At 39.7% G+C, this 20,048-nt stretch overlaps 1 protein-coding gene and 1 long non-coding RNA gene across 6 annotated transcripts in view; one reads left to right on the top strand and one right to left on the bottom strand.

Annotated features, from left to right (window-relative positions):
* Nucleotides 1–20,048, bottom strand: part of PPARGC1A (PPARG coactivator 1 alpha) — a 705,257-nt gene that overhangs the window by 315,849 nt on the left and 369,360 nt on the right. The window lies entirely within an intron of this gene.
* On the top strand, nt 8,825–12,386 carry LOC130034024 (uncharacterized). 2 transcript variants are annotated; one of them, XR_008794031.1, is made up of 4 exons: nt 8,825–8,930; nt 10,529–10,618; nt 12,006–12,051; nt 12,256–12,386. It is a non-coding gene; the product is annotated as an uncharacterized LOC130034024 (long non-coding RNA). The 2 variants fall into 2 exon arrangements; XR_008794030.1 differs by lacking the exon at nt 12,256–12,386 and having other exon boundaries at nt 12,006–12,125.

Genomic DNA, 20,048 nt, shown 5'->3' with positions numbered 1-20,048 from the left:
TAACGATGGTTCTCAAATTTGATTGCACAATAGACCCAACAGGGAATCCCTTGGGATATACTGCTCCAGTTGGTCTAGGGTGAGATCCATAGCAATGTTATTTTGTTTCTTGGATTACTCTCTTGAAAAATAATTTTACTGAGTACCCAAGATCAGAATAAAAAAACTTAAGGTTGATTAATACTGTTTGATATCATCTGATGCTAAAATTTCCAGACCTGCCAATGTACATCCAAGCAATGCTTATAATACCAATAACAGTCATCTTACTACCTCTCAATACACTTTTGTTCCCTGATTGATGGTTCTGTACTATAATTAATGGAATATTCTTACCCCCTATAACATCCATTGCTGTACAATTTCTAAATTCTATAAGGATTTATATGAATGTCAATTCTATAAGATAAATCTTCAGAGATCCAATGCATGCCTTTATGCCTCTCCTGAAGTGTTTCTTTTCCAAATTAAATTTTTCTCAGCAAAACATCAGGTAATTTCTCCATCTTACTTGCCCACCTCCAATGGTTGTATGACTATCACAATGTCATCAATGTGGCATCACATTCAATTAGCAAACTTGCATTTGCTCCTAACTTCAAATTACATGTGAACATGTTCTGTAGGCTAAAAATTGCAACCAAAACCTAATTTGTCATTATCATCCTTATAACAATAAGTATATAACTTCCAACTCACCTCTATAAAAGTAAATAAAAATTCTTCCTTTACCTGACTGAGTCTGCTCTTTACTTATAATGCTTCTTTAAAGATTACCCTGAATATAAGAAAAAAGTCCAGAGACGGGGTCTAGAAAATTTCTACTAGACTCAGTGGAAACAATCACAAATCATCTGGATTTTTCTAATCCCCTCCAAATTCCTATCAATAGGCTACATAAGGTAAACCAGGAGCAATTTGTTGTATAATATAAATCACATCAATTGCAAGGCAGCTGAAAATAGTTCTTATATAACATACACACAAAGCAGTTGAATATAATCTTTAAAATAAAATGGACCTAGCTTTCATTAGAACTCCATTATATTCTACCTATCTCGGCATCCCTGGACGGGTTACCCAACTGTCTGAATGTAGTTTCTCTCTATATTTCTCTATCGTTTGTTTGTTTGGGGGTTACAGCCGGATGTACTCTGGACTTACCCTGCCTCTGCCCTCAGGGATTAGTCCTAACTGTCTTCAGGGGACCATATGTGGTGCTTCGGATGAAATTCAAGGCATGCAAGGCAAGTGCCCTACCCACAATACTAAGCCTGGCCCCTGAGACCTAGTTTATACCTCTTAGAGGAAGGTGCTATAATCTCAGCCATATGATTATTTCCCAAAACCTAGTTCCCCTTTGTTACAGGCTCATAGCAAGACTGCATTTTCCTAAGCCCTTGAAAGTTAGTGCTAACCACATGATTTAGTTTGGCCAATGAAATGTAAGATTTATGGCTGCATCCTCCTGAGAGAAATCCTTAATCACTAGTACTTGACTTATCAGCCCACTGTTCCTGCACATCAGTGATTATGGAAACATACGTTTATCTCTGTGCTTTAATATCAAAGGAACTAGCATTAGGAGCCAGTTAGTGGGGCTTAGAAGCCTTGGAGACTCACCTGGACCAACTACAGGAATTGAAGGAAGAAATAAACTTTCAGAATTGTATATTGCCACAGTAAAACCTAACGTACTATGGTCAATACATTGTCTTTACTATACTATTATAAGAATAAAGTAAAAAAGAAGAATAAAGTAAAATATTATTGTTAGAGCATTATCACCAGCATCAAATTAGTCAGAAGTATTATTTTTTAATAGATACAACCACAAGACCAACCTATCCTACTTGTGTCTCTGATAGTTCACCCTTTTCTGCCTTTGCAGCCTGGGATTTTCTTGCTTTTAAGCATGGTAATTTCCACAAATGATGTGAAATATAAATTTTAAAAAGAAAGGGGAAAAGTGTTCAATAATGCAGCATCAGTCTGTCTCTGAATGCAAACACAGAATAGCATGACTTTAATGCTACTTATCATTTAGCAAAGAAATTAATAAAAGCAAAATGAAGCATCAAATAATAAATGCAACTCAGTATGAATTCACTAGTGATAAAACCAAATACATGTCTCTAAAATGTAAACATAATGAGAACATACATGAATACAGGAGCTTATTAAATAGCATAGCCTTTATTCACTATTTTTAAATCAAATAATCAAAAAGGAATGAGTTTCCTTTCTATCTTTATTCAATGTCTTCATTAAAAGATGTTTAGACTATACAAAGAGTATAAGAAAATCACAGGTAAGAAACTGGTCAGAACACAAAACTGACATTTCATGACAAAAACATATATCTGCTGGTGGGGGTGGGGTGGGGTTATTTTTACACATGTTTTTTAAATGCTAATATATAATTAGGTCCTTGGCTGAGGATTGAATTATATCTTTCCAAATAGATAAACTGGAGCCCTAACCTCTGGTACTACAGGATGTAACTATATTTGGAGACAGACTCTTTCCAAAGACAATCAGGCAGAAACAAAGTCACGAAGGTGGGTTTAATCCAATATGACTGGTGTCCTATAAAAGGATAAAAATGTGGACAAACAGGTACATACACACCCAGGAGAAATGCCTTAAAAAGATGAAAGCAGAGATCAAGGTGACGCATCTATAAACCGAGGAATGCCAAAGAGTGCCAGAGAAATATCACTATTTTTCCTCAAGATAAGCAGCCTTTTAAGAATATGCTGACTAATAATAAACAGAAAGTGTTTTCGAATTTGTAATGCTTTCCTTATGGAAACGTTATACATATAAATTAAAAAGGGAAAATCTATACAAAATGCATCTGTCAGTCCTCCCTTGATTTCAGGAAAAAATATTCCTTTCAAGAATAAAAATGGGTAAATCTTCATTTCAAGAATTTAAGATGTCGAGAATAAAGTTTGCCAAGTGAATTAACCCTTACATTAGAGTTCCCTGATGGTAGACAATGACATTGAAATAACTGTTAGATGACATACAGAATAGGAACCGTGGGTGGAAGGAGCAGGTCAGGGGATCATAGATGAGAAGTACAGGGATGAGGAGTTCCAGGCATCGAACAAGGCGATATTTACCGCATAGAGGATTTTACACATGCTTCCATGTAACACCTGGGATAGAATGTGGACGTCTTCCTATCACCCACCCACTACAGCCTCCAACTCCATTCTCAAGGAAAGTTTCCACTTCCCCAAAAACTTTTTATTGTACTTTGACTTTTAAAATTAGAAACTAATAATAAGATACTTAAGATGTGCTTTAGGGGGCCAGCAAGATAGTACCCAGGAGATCGGGTGGTTGCCTGGAACATAACTCACTGAGATTAAGTCTCCAGCACCCCACTCGGATCCCCAAGACCCACCACAAGTGATACCAGAGTCAGAGCCAATATTAAGTCCTGAGCACTGCCCCAAACAACAACAACAACAACAAAAGAAATTTTGCTTCACAAAAACTAATATATCATATCCACAATACCAACCATTGATGTATTATCCAAACACAGAAAAAAATGCCATCATTAGAGTGAAAATTCTGAAAAAAGTCGAATCCTGCCACATAGTCATTCTAAGTGTGGAAAGGATTAGTTTCAGGACGGCATTTCACTGGAATAATGAAAGTTTACTATTCCCTCCTTAACACTGATAATCTGACACTGCCCACCAGCTTGTGGTCAGTGGAATACCCTGGTGAACAGGATCCTTTCTCCATCCCCCAACATGTTCTGTCTGTCAGCTCCATCACATTCCACCCACCATTTGTATTCATCCTTATCCTTCTCATGCCAGTTGTACCCATTAAAATACTAACATATTTTATAATGAGCTAGTATATCTATACCCGTGACGTATTCGATATGCCAAACACAGTAACAACAAAGTCTCCAATGGAGACGTTACTGGGCCCGCTAGAGCAAATCGATGCACAACAGGAGGACAGCTCACAGCTCACAGTATATCTATGTTCATTTAAATGAAAAAAATTGTTACTTTCATAAAACTAGCCAAGTTCTTTAAAAAGATCAATAAATCTTCTTTTTAAATTGTTAGTATTGTTGGGTGAGGTGGGATCATAAAGGTTTACACAAACCATTTCCCTAAGTTGTTCCTTATTGTTTTTATATTCCTAGCTTAAAGAAATTGATGCTGAATTTGTCGATGTTCCTTTAGGGATATGGCTTACACTGAGTATATACCAGTCTTGATCACTAAGAACTATACTTAAAGGAAATGCTTTAGAGACACAACAAAAATATTAATGGACTTTCATGGATTTTTAAATGAAAATCTTTTTTAATAAGTACATAATTCTTGATTACACTGCTTGATTGACATTTACACTTAGTCAACTATCATTTTTATTGTATGCAATAAAAATTATTTTATGATTTATAAAAAGAAAATAGTAAACCAAAAGAAACTTTTCTTAACCTACATAGAATGAAAAAAGATTTGAAGCAATAGATTCAAGTAGTAAAACCAAGGTACAGAATCTATTATAATACCTAAATCTACTTTTATCACTTAAGTGAGAAAGTCTGACTGTAACCATAAATATTAAATAAGCATAAACCAGATCCACAGAACTCCAATTAATTACTGCATGGCATTACCTTGTCTTACTCTAGCTATGCAATAATACCAACTGCCTATAATCGGAAGGATTTAGTAGACGTTTATTGATGGAAATCAGATGATTTCATCCACTGTGTCTGAATTACTTTGATATGCTTGAGCCCGAAGCAAAATAATGTAATAGAAAACAACATACATATGAGAGCCTCAATTTTTCTCTACATATGAATCTGTTGCTGATTTGAGAAGAATTAAATCTATGTCCAACCAGGTGAAGATGTTCCATACATCATCTTTCCCAATTCAATATAAAAATAATACTCTCCTTCCTAGTATGTTTATATACTGTTTCTGACTTTGTGACATTCTGGATATCAAGAGGTCCCAGAGACATGGAATCGTGCCTTAACAAATGTTAAGAGCAACACAAATGACCTGCATAACATTTTCTTAAAATAGTTTACTTTAAAGATCACCTTAAATCATAAGCTCCCAGAAATTACAACCAATAAACGAATGAGTAAGTGGTAAAGTAGGAATATGTTTTCCTTTTTCCCTACCAAACTCAGTATACTGTCATAGGGCTAAAATAGCCACCAGTTCTAGTTTGGGTTTCAAAAACTTTTCTGTCACTTTCTATTAAAATACTTCAAAAGGGGAGGAAACCTACAGATTCACAATACTGCCTTGTTATTGTCTACATTCTAGTCTGGGTTAGAGAGGGAGATTCTTTGGAACCAGGCAAGGAAAAGTGATGAGCACAAGGGGAGATTCAGAGAGTTTTAGAAGTGAGACAAAGTCTCTTCAGATAGAAATAAACTTAGGCAATATGACTCAAAGACTCCTAAAAATTGGCTTGATAGAGCAACAATTCACTTGATTAGAGATTATTAAAAACTATCCAACTGTTATCAGAGTGATAATTGGTCTAAGTACTTTTAATCTGGTTTTAGTACTATAATCCAACTGCTCTAAGTACTTGCAACGCATAGTGCATAATTTTTTAAGGCTATACATGAAATTTTCTGATGTAGACCATGCATTAGCTAGCAGCAACCATTAACATGAACACACATTTGTTTTAGCATTTTCAAGAAGTGGGGAGGAGAGAGAAGTGAGAACTGAAGCACTGGCGTGGGATTGGTAGAATTCCTTACCTCTTGACTTTCTCTTTCACTAATATCTTTTGGGAAGACAGGGTGTTCCCCAAGCAGTACCAGGAGGCCTGGGGGCCTTGCCAGGGATCTTCAGCCTGGCGGTTCAGTGTAAGAACCAGAGGATGCTATGCTGCTCAGCTTCTGCAGTGCAAGAAATTACCCAAGCTGCCCCAGGGCTGTGTGGGGATCTCCAGCTTCACATGGAATGGTGCTGGGGACCCTCGCAGATATACCTGAAGATGCAAGGGGGATCATGTGGTGCTAGAGTCAAACCAGAGTAAGCTACATGTACTCTCTCAATAGCCCTTGTATTATATCGCAATAAAAGGAGGACCTGAGATGCAGTTAAAGAATTTCCAAAGGGAAGAGAATGAGTATGGGAATTTGTTTAGAAGACAGGCTAAGGGCAAGTTACTCAACGCAATCACACCATCCTCCCCTAAGAACATGTTCGTTAAAAAGAATGTCAAGAGGTAAGGAATGCTATGAATCCCACTCAAATCTACAGAATTTCATTAAAAGCAAAGCTGAGTCAATCATTTAACAAAGAGCGAGGCTCCTCTTGAAGGTCTATTTGTGTAGCAAGCTTTATCATTATAGTTCATCAGAACTGAGAGTGTAGGTTGTGAGTGGCTTTAGAACAGAATGACGGATAAGTGTTTCAGGAAAGGGTTTAGCCTCCCACGCAGAAACTGTTGGTGCTATCTCTCTGTGATCTCACTTTCAAAATTCTATAAAGATTTTTATAAGCAGGGCCCAGTGGGTGTGAAGGGCAGGACACCCACCCTTAAATCACCCAACATCCTCGACATACACGATGATCCCACTTATTAGTTCAGAAAAACAGCTGATGACAAGTGAGCGACGCCTCCTCTGGACATTTAGATGACTGATTTTGTATCAATCAATATTTAGTGCCACAAAATGTCAGAAAATACCAAATGAGGAGAAAAGAATCAATAGATAACCTTGGAATTAAATGAGTGATGAATAATCTTTACCAACTAAAATAAATTAAACCATGAAAACCAAGTTAAAGTAACATCAAGGATCTGGCTTGAAACCACTATATATATATATATTAGATACAAGACTGTTCATATGCCAAACATGGCTGTTCATTTTCTTTTTCCAGGAAAGCAGAATGACAGGAGTTACACAAGAAGAGCCAAATTCATACTTTCTAACTTCTGTCTGAATGGCCATAATTTTTTAAGGCCACACACTCAATTTGCAGATGCAGACCATGTATTAACCTAGCAAACATACACAGTAACACACACTTTGTTTTTGCATTTTCAGGAAGTGGGGGGAAGAAATGAGAAGTCAAATTTGATGATTTGTTTAATGTACTTGATTAGAGATGTTAAATTACCTCTAAACTATAAATTTCTAGATTGATCAAACTGTATGTCAGAACTCAGTCAACTTTTTTTCTCATCTTACACAGGTAAGCATAGACAAGTTCATTCTTACCCCAAAATCAAAAACAAAAACAATGCATTTCTACAACTGAAACCAAAGCAAATGCCTTTCTTCATGCATGGAGATGAAAATTTTTATTTTCACATTGTTTTATTGCTCATGGGTATTATTACCTAATGTGTGCAATGGCATGAGGCTGTTTGAGTTTGAGGGAGGCAAGAGACATATCCATGCCCTGGGCATTCTGAGAGGGAAAAGTCAGAAACAGCAGATCATTTCAGCCACAAGTCAGATCTGAGCTATGGAGGAGAATGTGCTTGCATAAACCCAGGGTTCCATCCCACCACAGCCCTCTGCACCAGCCTAACTCAACTCCAATACTCTCATACTGTGATATCAATGGAGATAGTATCTTGATGACCCTGCCCCAACCTTCCAAATGAGACCAAGACTTGAGCTTCCTGAAATGGTTTCTACAGCAGAGCAGACCACAGCATCAAGAGTGACACATCCCCAAGCTCCAAAGAATCCTTTTTTTTCTCCAAAAACAAGTTTTCAAACTCAAATATCCATGGACATCTCTGACATACTAATGTGTACAACAGACAAACACTCCACTGCTAAGTTCCAGTCAATTCCTGGCATAAATCTGGAGACAAGAGTGTAGGCCCAAGATTCAATTCCAAAGTCCCTCTATAGAGGTTCACCAATCCTAGATCAGTAGAGCCATTAATTGACCCGTAAATGGCATGAAACAAAGACAAGTCCATTAGAGAACTGTCTTTCTTAAAGACTAAGGGGCAGGAGCCCACAGAAGCAAAGAGATTTTTTTAAAAGGTTACCACTTTTGAGAAATTTAAGGAATGGGAGGAGACTCTATTACTTGAGTTGAAAGGGTGTTGCTTGGCACCTTTTGATTTCTGCCCCATTGGAAGAAAGTTTCCAATATTTCCAATTTCAGTTCCAGGTTTCCAGGCACAGGTGACAGACTGCTCTCACTGATCAAGGAGGCAGAGGGTGTAGAAATCTGGACACCTCTTCCCCAAGGAGCACCCCATGCAGAACAGAGATAAAACACATTAGAAGCGCGTCTTCTCGTCTAAAGCTGTGGCTGCCTTAAAGCAACATCAGGAATCAGGATTCTGAATAGATGGAGAAACCAAAACAAGCCAAGACCAGGTTATGGAGGATTGTCAAAACACAGTCAATCCATCAGACAGATTTGAATGCTGTAAGATTCCCGGGCCCCACCCTTCCAGATGGAGGCAGGCTTGGAGGCAGGAGGCTGTTTACTAATTGCTATGTGCTTCAATCTTGGGGACACTTCTGCAAGCTAGTATCCTTCTCACTCCTTCCCAGATGATCAAAGCGAAGTGCAGCCAAGCTGACTAACTTTCCCAAGTTCTCTGAGCTTTAAAGGAGTAGCCCCTGGACCATGAGGGCGACTCCAGCGTCTGTTCTGTTAACCACGCTCCCTCCTATATTCGCTTCTTGGGCAGCCTCTGAGACAGCAGATGCTCTCCAGCTAGAACGCTCACCCTGGGGACTTGTCCCGGATGATGATAATATAAGGATCCACCCGAGACAAATGGAAGGGATGGATCCTGCCAGTGTACGGAGAAGGCATGTAAATGCTTGAAAGGACGTTGGCCGGCAAGCAGGGCCTGCAGCACAGACCCTGCTACACGAGGCTCTCCTCGATGCGCTGCTCCAAGAGGTATGCACCGAGTCATTTGTTTTTAACATGTACTAATGCCTTTTTTTCCTTCCAAAAAAGGGGGGGCAGGGGGAGAACCCACAGGCTCTCAAATATATAATGAACCGGTTAGAGCCAGTGCTCTGCTGCAAGTGTTATTTTTGGCTGTGTGTCCTGCTCCCCAGATTCCAAGGGTAGGGTGCTGAAGCTTGTTCTAGTAACACAGGCTGAGTGCTGTCCCCAAAGGACCCTGAGGAAAACAAGAGGAACTATCCCGCGGTCTTCAGCAGACAAGGAGGGTGAACATAAATAAACTCCCACTTAACGTTTTCTCCCCCAAAGAATCCATTCATTATCTTTATTTCCCACACAGTATTTATGAATTTCCCTTCAGCAGCGGGACCCATCCGGGCAAACGTCACGGCTTCATGGTAAAAGGCTGCATGCGTTTCCCTCTCCCGCTAGCAAGATGCAGCCCAATGAATAAGAGAAAGGGGGCCGTGGCCCCTAAATTTAGCTCCTCTTGCAACATCATGTCTCACGGGTATTAAAAATAGACCCAAATCACTTGAAGACTTTCTGAAAAAATCAAAGGCAGCCTAGCTTTCCAAGAGGAAGTTTAAATATTTTCTGCTTTCTTTGTAGTTGAGATCTGGATGGGGCGGGGAGCAAAAGCAGTCCAAGAGCCTCCCCACCTTTCTGAGAGGCTAAAACAGGGTGGTCTCCTGGCTTTTATAACATACTCTCTCTTACCTACTGTCACCTCCTCAGTTTGGGTTCTTTTGTGGGCTGGGTGTGAAGATAAATCTGGCCTGGCCCTTGGCCAAAAGTTCATAATAATCCATATAGAGAAAATCTCTATTAACAACCATTTATTCATCTGGAATTCAAATACTCACAAGATTCCTACCAGAGAAATCCACTCAGGTCCAATTCACAGAACAAATATGGGTTATTTCTGATGTGCCAGGCAGAGTGCCCAGCAGAGCAAAGGGTGCAGAGGCAAGCAAAGAATGGAATGTTCTTATCAAAGGGAGGACAGGTTATTCCACAAGTAAGCAGCTCTTCCTGAGAACCATCGACAACACAATTCAAAGAAGAGAAGAGACTTTTTGTTGGAAGGCATCAGAATGGGCAGCCTGTTGGAAGTGCATTCAAAACTGACAAGGGCAGGCAGTGAAAAAAAATAGAAAAAGAAAAGAAAAGGGAAAAAAAGCTGTGCCTAGGTGTAGAAGAGAGGCAAAAATCAGCTCACTGTAGTAACTCCTTGGAATAAGATAATCCTGGGAAAGCAAAAGGGGAAAGTCTTTTAGAACAAAAAAAAAAAAGGAATAACCAATTGGAGAGATCATAATGTGCTAAAGAAGGCAACCTCAAGAGAGAGAACTGGTCTTCACTGGTCTTAAGGAAAAAGCTTCTTATGGTAGGGGGACAAGGAACATAGTCTGGGGAACATGGGGAACACTATGACAATGGGAGAAAGAAGCAAACATTCTAGTGGAGGGTGTGTTGCTGGAAGGTTTTACACATGAAACCCTATGATTAGCAGTACTGTAAATCACAGTGCCTAAAATAAAGGATTTTATTGACATTGTTTTAAAAAAACACTCAATTTTCAGATTTCTTTGTTGCTCACACAACTTAAAAGAGAAAGAAGAGCCCACAGCCACCACCAGGATCCAACACCAAGATTTTGAAAATGGAAAACAGTAAGAAAAATTTTCAGGGGGCTCTTTTTCCATTTATGCCAGAGTCGCTCATCATACTTCAGAATTCTTCAAATAGAGTTTAATAAAAAAAAGTTGAGGGGCTTTCGCTAACCTGTGGAAAAGAGGAAAAAGACCTAGAGGAGGAGAATAGTGAGGAAACAGAAAGGGGGGACAAAGTGATGATATGAAGAATAGGGCATTTGCCTAGTATGAGACTGATGTGGGTTAGATCCCTGGCACCCCATATGGACCTCTGAACCCACCAGGAGTGATCCCTGAGCACAGAGCTAGGAGTAAGCCCTGAACATTGTTGGGTGTGGCCCCCCAAAATAGAAAGAGTGGAGAAATAAATGCATATAAAACAGTGCTGTATTTCTTAAATGTTCTTAAGTCTCACAAATCTCCTGAGACCATTTTAAATGCTGAGTCAGATCTTTTAGGTCTAGGTTGGGTCTGAAGCCTATAAACCCTCAGGTTAAATCTATGCCAAAGTCCAAAGACCATCCTGAATAGCAAGAGATTTGTTTTTCCTTAAATCTTATGAAGGACTGAGTCAATAAGCAGGGCTCTCCAAAGAATAGAAGGACCGAGGAGATGAACATGGACAAAAGGAATAACCAGACAAGATGTCAAAGCACTGCATGACCTCAGGGGCAGCTGGGTCAGATATGTGGACACAACGTTGTCCAAGGGAGAAATTTTCAGCAAAGCAGTGGCTGCATCACATGAAGCTCCAGTCTTTCTCATATGGGCCGTGATTCACACTCAGGCTAATAGAATTGTTGATGGCAAACATTTTGGAGAGTACTGCAGTAAAGGAATGTGCTCATAGCCATTAACTATGAAGTACTAACTCATTTCAGCAGCCTGACACAAATTATGCTCTGCACTTGAAAAATAGCTATTGATCAGACCCTTCTTCCTCATGCCTTCCAATACTCGAGATCAGCACTTGCATTCACCTCCCTGTTCCTACCGATGCCGTCATACCTAGTTAGAGCTTTCCCCGAACAACAACAAAATCCCTTGCAGTTTTACTTTTTTCTGAACTTTTTCTTTAAATGAAAGTCAGGAAAGCAAAAAACCCAAAAGCTTCCTATGAACTTCCCAATTTTTTTTATTTTCTCTACTCATTATAGCACAAATGCAACAAATCAACTGATCTATCATTTCCTGTTAGGAGATAAGAAACCAAGAGGGCATGGAAAGGACAGAATATAGAATTAGCCTTTAAAGAATTAGATCCGCTTCAGGGATGAAATGAATAGCAATTCTCTGAGCATCTTCAAGTAGCATCTTGAGTATCCATAAAGCAAAAAGGAAGCTTTCAATCTAGAATCATGAGTATATATTCTCATGAGCATCTTTCCTCTTTCTTAATCTCCAGGGGAAACAATGACGAAGGATGTAAACCTCCTATGGAATAACCAACCGTAAGGATGGATATATCTGGTTCTCCACCCCACCTCTATATCCATGCAATTTGCCATGTGACTACAAAGTCTATGTCCCCAACCCTTGAATCTTGGCTTGTTTGTCTCTTAGTTTTTCCAATTAAATATAGTGGATGTGATAGTGTGAGAGTGTGACTAAAAAAAAATGTTTGCCTTCTTTCTCTTCTCACTGTCTTCACCAAGAGAACAATGTAGGTGAACCTAAAACCACTTAAGAAGAGTCAAGTTCTTCTCCAATCTGCCATGCCTCAGATGCTTGCTGGATAGAGAGCAATCACAAAGTATACCGCCCCAGCCTGGTAGAAACCAGCAGAACTGTGGCATCTTCACCCTTGGACTCATTAGAAACAATAAAGAGTATAGTTGTTTCATGTCACTATTTTAATGTACTTTGTGATTCAATAATAATAGATTGATAAATGATAAAACTTTCTTTGAAACAAGAATAGTTTAGATATACAGGTAATTTCAAAAAGACACACTTTAAAAAATTTATGAAGGGGCTGGAACGATAGCACAGCGGGTAGGGCGTTTGCCTTGCACGCAGCCAACATGACCGACACAGGTTCGATTCCCAGCACCCCACATGGTCCCCTGAGCACCACCAGGAGCAATTCCTGAGTGCATGAGCCAGGAGTAACCCCTGAGCATCGCCGGGTGTGACCCAAAAAGCAAAAAAAAATTATGAAGACAAAAGATTGTGATAACATAATTGCTTAATTTATAAGACAAAAATTAGGAAATTCAATAATAAAAATACATCTGCATATTCATATCATTTTAAATGGGTTTAAAATAGTCTATTAACAGACTACATATTTATATGCATATATATATATAAACTTGCACAGATTTTTTTAACTTCTCTAGAGGAGATTCAATTGGTTTTTGCTTCTTTTGTTCATTCATTTTTGAGGAATATGACAGAGTTGTGAGTTGATGTGGTGACTCTGAAGATAAATATCCCATTAGTCTCTGGTTTCAAATAACTTCCAACTAGTTGACAAAGGGCATTCATTCTTAAGGGATTGCAGGAAACATATCTTTCTACTATCGCTACCATTTTAAATCTACTCATCTTGCCAGTTCCCGATGAAAGGTCCTTTCTCTTTCATATCTTCCCTTATGCCACCCATATTTTTGCTTTCCCTAGTCATAAGTAAACTTTCTAAACTTTAAAAACACATGATGGGAGCGAAAGAGTAAGTTCTGTCAATGATTCACATCATCAAATTCAAGGTTTAAGAAAGAAGGGTTCTATCAAACAGATCATAAACAGTCTTGAAAATGGGTTCATGATTTGGTATTGGAATATATAAGCAATGGCTGCTATCAAAGGCTTCTGAGAAAGGAAGTGACATAACCAAAGTTATCATTTGAGAACCACTGCTTGTTATACCCTTACTGGAACTATACAGGAGTCTCCAGAAAGGAAATTTCACCAAGGTTGAGGTGATGAGTTGCAAATATTGCACAGAGGTAAAACATAATGAAAAATCCTTTGAGTATGCCAAGAAGATAATCTCTGGTGAAGCCAACTTTTTAATTATTACTTATTTTTTTGGGGGGGGTAAAGGAAAGCACTGTCTGCAGCACTGTCCTCCCATTGTTCATTGATTTGCTCGAGCGGGCACCAGTAATGTCTCACAAAAAATTGTGAAACTTGTTATTGTTTTTGGCATATTGAATACGTCGCTGGTAGCTTGCCAGGCTTTGCCTTGTGGGCGAGATAATCTCCGTAGCTTGCCGGGCTCTCAGAGAGGGGTGGAGGAACCAAACCTGGGTTGGCTGCATGTAAGGCAAATGCCCTACCTGCTGTTTTATCACTCCAGCCCCAAACAAAACAGTATGAAACCAAAAAAGTACTAGTTATTAAAACATATTGCTAAGAAATTATCTAATTTTGAAAATAAAAAGTATAACTCATGGTATTTAAGAAAAGTCCAGGGGCCCAAGAGATAGTACAAGTAGGGTGCTTGCAGGTAGGGTGCTTGCTTTGCACATGGTGAACCCAGGCCTCATCCCCAGCATTCCATATGGCCCCCAAGTCTGCCAGGAGCGATATCTGAGTGCGGAGCCAGGAGTAACCCCTGAGCAACACCAGGTATGACCCAAAAAACAAAAATAAAAAAAAGAGAATTAAAAGAAAAGTACATACCATACATTGAACAAAGAGGAACAGAAAGGCAAGCAATCTGTATAGGAATCAAGACAACAGAGTGGATTAAGAGAGAAAAAAAAATCCTCCCTAAATCAGTAGCAGTTCTTATAGGGAAGCACAAATTATGTGTAGAAAATTAATGATTATTTTTATTAGTTGCATAACCTAAAACCAAGAAATTTTGTAGTCTATCTTTTAAAAAGAGCATAGAGTTGCCACTGATATATGCGTTTCTTGAGACAAGGGGCAAAGTTCCCATTTATAGGAAATGTTCTTTTTTTCCACACAGTAAAACTGAGAAAAATTATATCAGATGAGAAACTGTTTAATCTCCTTAAATACCTCAATAATGTAATACTTGGGAAATGTAATTTTTCAACTCAGACTTGAAAGGTTATTATTACTAAACACACAAGGAAAACCTCAACCAAATATAAAAGGTGAGATATCCAAACTACCATTTCCCACCCCAATGTTTCTAAGGAAGAAGGAAGTTTGACAGTCTAAAAAGAGAATTTGCGAATGTGGTATGTTGGAGGGAAATGTGAGTTAGCTCTGTTGATAAATTGCTTTATGTGGTCTAAAAGGCCCAGTAAAACTAGTGCTTCTCAGAGATGCCTCACAGGCTGACACAGGGCAAGAATTGGAGGTTGAAGTCTCAGGAAGCATAAGTAAGGAGAAAGAATCTAGACTCCTAACTCTCACTTCAACAAGTTTTAATCTCATTTATCTTCCTTATGTGCTGGGCATCCATGCCAGATTCTATCTTAAAAAAAATGGGGTTTCTTCTATTGATTTAAAAAATAATAGCAAATTGAAAACCATTCAACAAGATTATCCCAAGGATCTGCTTTAGCTCTAAGGTAAAAATGTTCTATTTATTATCTTCTAAATCTTAAAATAAGGAGAAAATCAGGAAGTGAGCACCTAACATCTCTTGAGTGTGTTACAGGTCAGGCAATGTGCTGTAGGCTCTCCCTGGATCTGCTCATTTCATTCATTCTCTGAAGGAGGAAGCATTATCCTCATACTGCATGTACAGAATTGAAGTTCAGAGAGATCAAATAATTTCCCTGCCATCTCAATGCTGACTCCAGCACCTGGTCTCTTGACCAGTGAGTTACAGTTACGTGGCCAGACACTCTTAGTGAAGATGGAGATTCATCATGGAAGTCTCAGGGTTGCTAAAATTAGGATTCCCGGAGGAACTAAAGGGGTGACTTTGGCCAAAATATACTACTAAACTAGGAATAATGGGATATTTTCAGAGAAACTTATCGGAAGCATAGGGGAGAAAGAACTGAAATTGCTGAAGAGATAATAAGGGTTGGTCAAACTGTAGAGCCAACAAATATGGGTGAAAATCCTGATTCTGAAGCTGTAAAATAATTCACACATACAAATACACACACACACACACACACACACAGACCTGCTCCCCTAAATGTCATATCTGCTATTCAGATTCTTGACTGTTGTTTGAAACATATTTTTAATTCAGGGAGTCCAAACATTTCAGTAAATCTTAATTATTAAAATATAGTCCTAGCAAGGTTTTGTCTAGTCTGCCCCCTTTGTAGTTGTACCTCTCACCATATCCTTTCCTTTTTCCCTTAATTATTTCTCCAGAGCACCGAACATTGGTTTATAACACTCGGTACTTTACTCATTCATTTGCATATCACCATCATCTATCTCTCCCCAACAGGAACTAGTTCCCTGGGCAAGGGTGGAAAGGAATATATTGTGGTTTCCGGGGCTGTTCCCCTTGATATCCCTACACCTGTCCATAATGCCTGGATTCTAGGAGGCTCTCGGGCACCCAGTAAATATTTGTTGAGCAAATGAATGCTACTTTCTCGTGACATTTACGGGATGAGCATTTCTATCTATTCATCCCCATCCCACCTCTGGCATCTGAAACGTTAGAGTCCCCGTCAATTACAAGTCTATTTAGCATTTATATGGCACTTCATATTTAAAACTCACTGTTCAATTATTGATCCTCACATCGACCTTGAAAATAGATTATGAGGGGTAGCAGAATAGAGAGCCCAGGGAAGGAGAAGTCTCTTCTCTTCTCCTTCCCTGGCACCCTCACGAAGGTGAGCCTCCTTGGGAGAGAGGAGCAAGGGAAGAGGGATGGAGGCTAGGCTCATGGAGGCCCTGGTGTTCGTATTTAATGCACAAACACTCCTTGGCCTCCCTCACAGGTGTGGCACCAAGCCACGGGCCCTCCCAGCTGCTGCAGAAAAGTTCAGCCTCCCCACAGAGCAGGAGGGGAAGGAAGAAGCTGCAGGAGCTTTGGGGAGGTGAGCCAGGAGGGGTGGGGAGACGCCCAGCTCCCAGCTCCCAGCAGGTGGTTACAGCTCTGCCTCCTGCTCAGGTGGCCAGGAAACACTGGCCAGGCTGTGCTTCCTTCCACATCAGCCTAGAGCTCTGCTGTTTCCCACAGCAATTCCGGTTTGGGTTCATAGACCTGAACACCAGGGCCCCCACCTAGCCCATTTGGTCTGCCCTCCCATTTTGAGCATGTAACTTAGCCTCTGACGGGGAAACGAAAGGATCAAACTGAGTGTGGAGATGAAGCAGGTGGAGGACAATCCACCCTGGATTTCCTCTACAGAGCAGTACACCTTACTTCCCTTCTCAACTGCTCGACCCTGTCGCTTTGACAAAAAGGCTGACTAAGAGCAGGCTCAGAAACATCATCAAGTGGCCTGAACTGCTGGTGGTAAATAGACACCTATTTAAGTCACAGACTATGTTTTGAATGGGACTTAAAATCGCAGCTTCTGATATACTCAGTCTTTCCCCAGATAAGCTGCAAGCATCAGCAAATCCTTAAGAAATACCTCAACAGAGAAGAAGGGTCAGGTATGGGTCCAGACAGGTGTTCTGGATAGAGCAATGAACATAAGTAATTGCTAGAGGAATGTGGTTCAGTAATAGGGTATAGGGCTTGTATCTTTGAAGCCCTGGGTTTGATCCCCAATGGTGAAAAACCAAAATGAAACAAAGAGAGGAACAGTTTCACGAAGTTGCTACAATAATATTGGCCATTTCTGAAAAATTCCTAGTATACAAAGGATAAATAAAACAAACAAACACTGTTCATGGTAGAGAAAAAGGGACAAACACTCGGCGGGCACATTAAACCTCCCCAATGTACAGCACAACGCAAATGGCACAAACCTCATCTTCAGCTTCTCAGGACTCCTGAGATGGCTGCAGATTTATCTGCACTCAATAGGGAAAATGGATTGTCTTAGAAATGTCTACTAAATGCTTAAGTCAGAGTTTAAAAAGTGGAAAACAAGGTTGGGCTGTGGCCCAGTGGAAGAGCTCTAGACTTTCGTGTGTGAGCCTGAGGATCAATCACCAGCAATTATAAAGGTAAAGGCCCTCCCGTTGATCGTCGATTTGCTCGAGCGGGCCCAGTAACGTCGCCATTGGAGACTTGGTTGTTACAGTGTCTGGCATATCGAATACTCTCGGTAGCTTGCCGGGCTCTCCGAGAGGGGTGGAGGAATCGAACTCGGGTCGGCCATGTTGGCCGCGTGTAGGGCGAACGCCCTACCCGCTGTGCTATCGCTCCAGCCCATATAAATAAGAAATTAAAATAAAAAACCAAGAAGATGAAAAGTAGAAGGATCAGATCTGGAAATGTAGTCTTCTGGTTTTAAGCCCATTATCCCATCTGGTCATCAGCTATAAACAAAGGAAATATCATCTTATGTGCCATTGACATGTTTTAGTATTTCTGTGTTTGAGGGTTTAAGAGAGAAAGAATTTAAGGGATTAGATCTTCCTTTACTGTTACTCAGCCATCATACATCTTTCATTGCTCTGAGAGATTACTGCAAACATTATTTACTACAGTACTGTTTGATCACTGAGTAATTATCGAACACTTATTGATTGCTAATACTCTCGTAGTTGAGAAAAGTATTGTTTCATGTGCTGGCTTCATTATTTGAAGCCTTTATCTTATCCTCATGAACATACTCCACACATTTCTCATACAAAGATATGTTCACTCCAAAAGCGTTTCTAATCCTCAGTGGATTATCCATTATATACATACCATCTAGTAAATATATTCTAAAAGATATTTTTGACATGCATAAATTTATACCGCGTGATACTTCATGCAAGAAACTTCCAAACAGCTAACTTTCTACCAGACCATTAATAAAAATGTTGTGGAAATGACTTCTAAAGAATGGCAATTAGCTACAATGATGAGACAAAACATAGTTTCACATTAAGTTAAATTGATATTTAAGTGTAATTGTTTTTAGCTCTATGGTGTCAAGGTACTGCATAAATCCATTATTAGTACCATTTAACAGCGATAGTAACAACCACTATAATTCAACCAAATTTTCCAAAATTGCAGTTTTCCATGCCCCCAAAGAAATGAACTGCATACCTGGGAAGTAGTTTAACTCTTTCAAGCCACTTGGGCCCATTGCAAGAGACTGAAAGAGTTAACAGCCTTCCTGACTGTCTCCCCATGAAGGTGGTTCATCTATATATTCGGTTATAAGAGGATGTACTATGCATCTAGATATCATGACTCTAAAGAAATATATTAATTGACACATAGCTAGTTTAACTCTGCCTGGATAGTTTTACTCCACTTAAAACTAACTTAGATGTCAACATGTTATAAAGAGGGCTATTAGCAATTCAAATATGAAGTTATTCATGACTTTGGACAACACAAACAATAAAACCTTTAGAAGATAGTGGTTAGTCTCCTCTGAGGACTTTGAAATTTTAAAAATGTAGAATTATTTCTAAATGGATGGAGCATATCTATTGTGCTTCACCTAAATCTGAAGAAAACCCTTTGGATGCCAAACTCCAAAGTTTCTAGAATCGTCCAAAAAACACAGAATCAGGAAAAGAGAGTCCCAGGGAAGTGCAGGCAGTAGGCCTCTAAGGAGTGCATGGGCACAGACCACATGGAAGCCTTAGATAGTAATGTGGCCATCATTGCTATGGACCCCTCCAGACACAGAGTTTCTATATCTTTCAGTTTTGAGGGTGAAGCCCCACCTGGTTTAATTTTTTTTAATTTTTTATCATTTTCAAAACACCACATGTACACAAGCTAATATGACCCACCTACCTCTCATTTGCCCTTTGGCTCACAGTGGCTTCTGACTTGAAGTCTCACTTGGCAGGTAGGTCATTTGCAGATGTGTATCTAGAAGCTATTTATGTCATTGTGTCCTGGAAATGCAGCCAGGTACAGGGTTGTCTGCTTCCAAGAGCAAAATCAAACGGGAAAAAGACCACATCGATGCCATGATCATTCATCACTGCTAATATGGCCAGTGATTTCTGCTTCTTTTCCCAGTTTTCACTGCAGTGATCTTGCCCTGAATGCATCACTGGGAGTCACTGGTGACATAATTCCGATAGCAATCTCATCAAAATCAGCCACCCAATTCATCTACAAATTCAAATGTACTCATAATGAAGTAAGGCTGTGGGACCCATCTCCCTCCCATCACCATTCCATTCATGGACCACTCCACCCCAGACATATCACTTGGCAGCCGCAGGAAGCTAGGTTCAGTGGAAGTGTCACAAATAGATGACAATAAACAATTCGAACAAGGAGGATAATGGGACAGGTAAATGAGTGGCTGGACCTGAATTTCTTCACCGCCCTACCCCGCTGGAAGGCAAAGTCTCAGAAAAAGCAGAAGTTTAATGCAATCATCCTGCATTCCCCTGTTCCTTTTCATCAGGCAACCACACACTCCAAATGAGTTTCCTTCCTAAGACTGACAACTCA

The sequence above is a fragment of the Sorex fumeus genome, unplaced genomic scaffold (assembly GCF_029834395.1).
Source record: "Sorex fumeus unplaced genomic scaffold, SorFum_2.1 ptg000055l, whole genome shotgun sequence".
NCBI classification, from domain to species: domain Eukaryota; kingdom Metazoa; phylum Chordata; class Mammalia; order Eulipotyphla; family Soricidae; genus Sorex; species Sorex fumeus.
This window is presented reverse-complemented; position numbering and strand designations above follow the sequence as displayed.